Source organism: Rattus norvegicus, chromosome 10 (assembly GCF_021556685.1).
Source record: "Rattus norvegicus strain SHRSP/BbbUtx chromosome 10, alternate assembly SHRSP_T2T, whole genome shotgun sequence".
Lineage (NCBI taxonomy): Eukaryota > Metazoa > Chordata > Mammalia > Rodentia > Muridae > Rattus > Rattus norvegicus.
Window position 1 is genome coordinate 80,062,277 of NC_141543.1, and position 6,000 is coordinate 80,068,276.

Consider the following 6,000-nt stretch of genomic DNA (forward strand, 5'->3'; position numbering starts at 1 on the left):
GTGTGTGTGTGTAAGTGTAAGAAGGTCCCCTCCATATTCCTGGTGCCTAGCATTTGTTTGATATTCAGTAGCCACCTTGTAAATGGGTGAAAGCCATGCTGATCTCTTAATGAATATATCTGATCCAGATAGAGACTGCTTACTTAACGTCTGCCCTCTTATGAACCGGATTCCTCACAGGTATCTAGAAGAGACAAAAAGATCAATTCAACTCAAATAGATGTTGAACGATTTAGCTAAGACACACTAGTGTCGTGCCCATGCCGGGCTGGAGATGCCTTGGTTCCTGCAACAACCCCTGACGGCCTGAGTCCTTACGAATTAGCAGCTACGTGAGGGCAGTGGACTTTGATGGCAGAACCAGGGCAGGGCAGGATCAGCGATGGTTGGCTCTTTCCCAGGAAGTTGCAGTCTGGGGTCTGAGGGGGTGAGCTCTTTCTGCAGAAGCAGTGGCTGTTGAGACAGGGGTGGGTGAACTTATTCTATGACCTCAGAGAGAAGATGGTCTGTCCCCTCCTCCGCCCTTGAGCTCTCGGGACCTGGAACTCTGGAGGCTGTTTTCCTTCGTGCCTGCTTCTACGTCCCTAGTCATTTCTGTCTTCTTGGGGAGGTGGCCTCAGAAGCTACTTCCAAAAGGACAGGCTAAACTAATCTCCAAGACTGCTCTCTTTGGTGTCCGATTCCTCTTTGTATAGCCAAAGAGCCTTGTGCACCATCTGGCACGGTCAGCGTGCTCTGGGGTGGCTGGATCAATGGCTGGGTTCACTGTCAACACCAACTGGGTGCTATTCTTTAAACATCCCTCAGGTACTCTAAGCTGTCAGTTCTCGGTCACAATTGTCCAGATAACCAGGTCAAAGGTGCTCCTCCTGCATACTCTTTTCTTACCCCGAATGACGCAGCCCAATGCAAGAGTTTCTCAGGGCAGCTCCCTGTCGCTCGGGCCCTGTCCACCTGGCCCAAGAGCAGTGCTTTGAAGAAGAAATAGATTAAGGTATTGAGTTACAGTTTCTGTGGCCAGGCTTTAGCCTGAGCTGAATGTCCTTCTCCAAGAAGGGTGACTTGGCAGAGTGGCTCAGGCTTTGGGCCGTCCTTTATTTTCCTTTCCACTCTGAGGAAAGCAGGCGACACCCGTTCCCTATGACGTATGCACAATTTTGGTAAAAGGCAAATGGGACAGCTGCTCTTGTACTTGGGCACATCGTCTCATGTCAGAGCAAAGAGAAGATAAAAGACAAGAATGCTTTGGGAGCAGCACATGTGGCAGCCGTGTTAGCCCAGCCAGTAGAGGGATGTCCACCCCTTCCCTTCTGTCTTCCTCCCTTTCCTGAGTTTCTGAGCTCTTACTGTGTGCCGAGTGCAAGGCAGTCTATTTATTTCATGTAGTCTTCAAGACAGTTCGGTTTCTAAGTGAGGACACAGAAACTCAGAGAAGCCATGACCTGAGCAAGGTCACCTAACTAGGAAGGGGCACAACAGCAGTCTAGCTCTCTGACCAACTCTGAAGCCAGGTCCAGTCTATATAGCTTCATTTTGCTTGGTTTCCCACCTGTGGGAAGTAGGGTGGGGGTGAGCATAGGGAAGGATGTGCAGGTGGAATCTAATGTGACCGATAAAACAGTAGTATACGCAATTCTCCTCAACATTATTGATTCAATGTGCATGGATGCTTTTTTTTCTGCATGCATGTCTGCGCATCGCGTGCTGGCCTGGTGCCTACGGAGGTCAGAAGAGGGTGCCAGATCCCTGGGACTAGAGTTACAGATGGTTGCGAGCTGCCATTTGGTTGCTGGAAATCAAACTTAGGTCCTCTGTAACAGCAGCAGCCAATTCTCTTAACCGCCGAGTCATCTCTCCAGCCCTCAGGAAGGACAGTCTCTATACAGAAACGGGAATTCTACAAATCTGGGGAAAGGGAGAAAGACAAACACTCGGGAGATACTGACACATATTTTCTTTCCTTCCTCCCTCTGAACTTCCTTCCTTCCTCCTCCCTCCCTCCCTCCCTTTCTTCCTTCCTTCTTTCTGTCTTCCTCTCTTCTCCCCCTTTTCATTTTTCTTTGTCTTTTTCTCCTTTCCTTTCCTTTCCTTTCCTTTCCTTTCCTTTCCTTTCCTTTCCTTTCCTTTCCTTTCCTTTCCTTTCCTTTCCTTCCTTCCCTTCCCTTCCCTTCCCTTCCCTTCCCTTCCCTTCCCTTCCCTTCCCTTCCCTTCCCTTCCCTTCCCTTCCCTTCCTCCTCCTCCTCTTTCTTTCTTTCTTCCTTTCTTCCTTCCTTCCTTCCTTTCTTTCTTTCTCTCTCTCTCTCTCTCTCTCTTTCTTTCTTTCTTTCTTTCTTTCTTTCTTTCTTTCTTTCTTTCTTTCGAGACAGGACCTCACCTTGTGGCTCTGGCTGACTTTGGTCTCTTGCATTTTCTCTCAAGAGGTGATTTATAGGCCTGTATTGCCATGGTTGCCTATTATTTGACCCAGTGGGACAGAGGACACAAACACAGATTAAAGTCTTTGGAATTAAAACCACAGTGAGATATCAGACCCACTAGGGCCATTGTTGTCATAAAACAAAAAAACCAAACGCGTGTGTGTGCGTGTGCGTGCGCGCGCGCGCGCGCACATGCACACACACACACACACACACAGAGAGAGAGAGAGAGAGAGAGAGAGAGAGAGAGAGAGAGAGAGAGAGAGAGAACCAAGGGAAAAATAAGATGTGTCACCTGGAGGATGTGGCAAAATGGAAGACTGGTGCATTTTGGTAGAAATGTAAACCAGGGGGCTGGGGATTTAGCTCAGTGGTAGAGCGCTTACCTAGGAAGTGCAAGGCCCTGGGTTCGGTCCCCAGCTCTGAAAAAAAGAACCAAAAAAAATGTAAACCAGTACAGTTGCAATGGAATGAAACTCTGTATAGCAACACCTCCCCCAAATCAGAACTAGAATCATCCTCTTAAGTAGATGTCTTTCTTTTGGGCATGCATCCCAAACACAGTCAAATAGATTTACACTGTGTCCTTTATCACCGTTGCCCCAAGGTCCTAAGAAGTGGTACACAGTAGAATTATTCACCCTTAAAAAGAAAGGATGAGGTGGACAGGAGGCATAGAGGATGAAGTACTTAATGCATAAGCCCCTGAGGACCAGAGACCAGATCCCCCGAGGTGGGTATAGTAAAATGCCTAAGGCAAGGTGGAAGGCCCATGAGAGAATTCCAGAAATTTTGAGATGGTCATCTGGCTTCCACACTTGCAAAGTGGCATACAACCATTCACACACCTGACAACACACACACACACACACACACACACACACACACACACACACACACCATATATGTACATTTAAAAACAAAGAAATTCTGACATAGGTTCCGGTATGGTAAATCTTGAACATCCTTAACTGTCTGAATCAAGAGAAGGAAGATTCACTTATGTGAGGCACAGAGACTGATTGCTGGTGGCCAGGAGCTGGAGGGGGCTAGAGAATGGGAGACTCATGGGCGTGACTTCCGTGTAGGGTACTGGGAGAGTTGCAAATATGGATGGCATCCTTGTAGCACAACGGGAATGTGTGCAATGCTACCAAGCTACATACTTCCAGATGACAGAAATGGCGAATGCTATCTTACCACTGTGGAAACAGAGAGTCTTGATGTCCCTCGAGGGTGCGCCAGAACAGCCTCATGAACTTCAGCTCCTTCATCCCAGCTGTACCTGGAGACACTGGACCTAGAGCCAGGGCCAAAGTGTCGCTTGCCCTTGGGCCTCTCAGTAGGTAGTTTTCCTGTCTCAGGTGGCTTGGTAGCTGAGTGAAACTTGAATTTCTCTGTTTTCCCTGCTGTGGTTGAACCAAGCTCTGGGCACTTTCAGGGTGGGAGGAAGTTCATCTGAAAACAAAAGCAGTCCTTCAAGGGTCCATTTGGGATCGAGCTCCTCCCTTCCTGGTAGCCTCCAAGCCCGGAGGGTGACTCTAGCCAGCCCCCTGGGTATAGTAATAGCCCTGTCAGCCAAGGCAAATTGGGCCGGACCTCAGAATCCCAAATTAGCCTCTGGCCCTTCGATAGGGCAACTTTGGTTTGAAGCTTAAGTGAAACCTTGACACTCATCCTGACTTGAGGGGAGGCCTTGGGCCGACTCTCATAGGATGCTCTTTCTTCACAGGAATGCAACCGTGTGTACAGTGTGGCGTCTGCAAACAGCCTGGCCTACAACTGCAATTAGGGTCTTTCAATGGAGGTGTCAGCCACACTCAACGGCTCACCGGTCTCACCCATGACATTCATAATGGGATAGAAGTTCCATTCTCGGACTGACAGCTTCAGTTGGAATTTGGTGCAATCTTTTATTTATTTACAGGTTTGTGGAGTGGGGGGGATGGGGCTGATGAAAGTGCCTCCCCCCTTCTCCTCTCATCACGCCTGGGCCCCCAGCTCCCAAGGATAAAAATGAAGTTTGGGATTACATTTCTAGGGAAGCAAGGCTATATTTAAATATGCTTTGGAAAGTGTGGCTGCATGTCTGAAGCCAGGGAGACGGCTTCATCCAGCCTGGCCTGTAACATTCCTAAGAATCATATTGAGACTTTGTGCTAATTGGTTCCAATTTATCAGTTCCAATTTCTCCTGTATCAGGGCCAGGCTGAGGGCTCCATGCTTTCTGAGCTAAGCCACACGCTGCATTTTATTCTAGGAGTCAAAGGAAGATTCCACAGCTTGACTTCCATGCCTTCCTCTCACCAAGGATGGTGGTGTCTTTTAATCATTTCTTGATTGTCTCCTCTTTTTAGCCAGACCTTGCCAAAATTCTGATTCCATTAGTTGTCTCTTGGTAGATCTTTCTTGATAACTTGAGTTCCTTGTATCTGCATGAAAGTCGTGGCTTCTTGCCATGTTGAGTGAGCCGAGCCGGGGGGGGGGGGGGGGGAGCCGGAGGTGGGGGTGGGGCTGGGTGCTGGGTGCTGGATTTATTTGTAATTACAGTAGAGTCCTTGCTCTCATCCCCAGCACTCTGCCCATTCACAGGCTCCGGCCAGGGCTGGCGCCAAGATCTCCAAGTTGCCCTGTGTTTATGTCATTGAGACGAGGACAATATTTCAGTGTGGAGCCAAGCCACAGGGATCCACTCTATAAAACCCTCACTAAAAATAGATGCTCCAACCCCTGGCCAGCCCCCCTCCCCGCCTCGGAGACTCCCCCACGCCTGCCCCCCAGCACTAGCAGCACCCAGCTTCAATTCTCAGGGAGACAACCGTGCCAAATCGGCAGAATCTGCAGCTCTGGGGGCCCAGGGAGCTCCTGTCTTCCTGAGGAGTTTGAACCCAGAATAAAAGGCATCAATTAGCAGCCTTTAGAGCTGACAGGGCAATTAAAGTGAAATGGCAAGACTGAGGAGAACTGGAAGAAGGAAGGAAAGTGAGAGAGAGAGAGAGAGACTGAGAGACAGAGATAGGCATCCACACAAACACAGAGACACAGAAAGAGATAGCACACTCAGGAAGAGACAGAGAGACAGAGACAGAGAGACACAAAGAGAGAAACAGAAACAGAGAGACAGAGACAGACAGGCAGAGAAAGAAGCAGAGACTGAGATAGGCAGAGAGAGAGAGAGAGAGAGAGAGAGAGAGAGAGAGAGAGAGAGAGAGAGAGAGAGATTTCAAATGTATTTTCGGTGACAGCTGCATTTTTGAGGAGGGCCAGCCTTCACAACTGGCTATTTGGATGTATTTTTCACTTCTGAAGTGCTATTTCCAGAGACCAGTGATACTCTCGCTTTATTACACTTTTCATGTTAGATCTAAGCTGCCTGGGAAAATTAAAACAATCCAAGAGCACAAGGCTGCTGTCTTCACAGACACTCCAGACTGGCTGGCTTCCAGTCTGCCCATTTCTGTGTCTGATAGTTTAAGCACAAAAAGGGATGTGAGGGGGATAGGTGTGTGGGGCAGGAGTAGATCAAGTTTGAGCCTCCCAAAGTTTAGGGCTGACCACTTGGTCTTTGCACATCTTTTGGTGC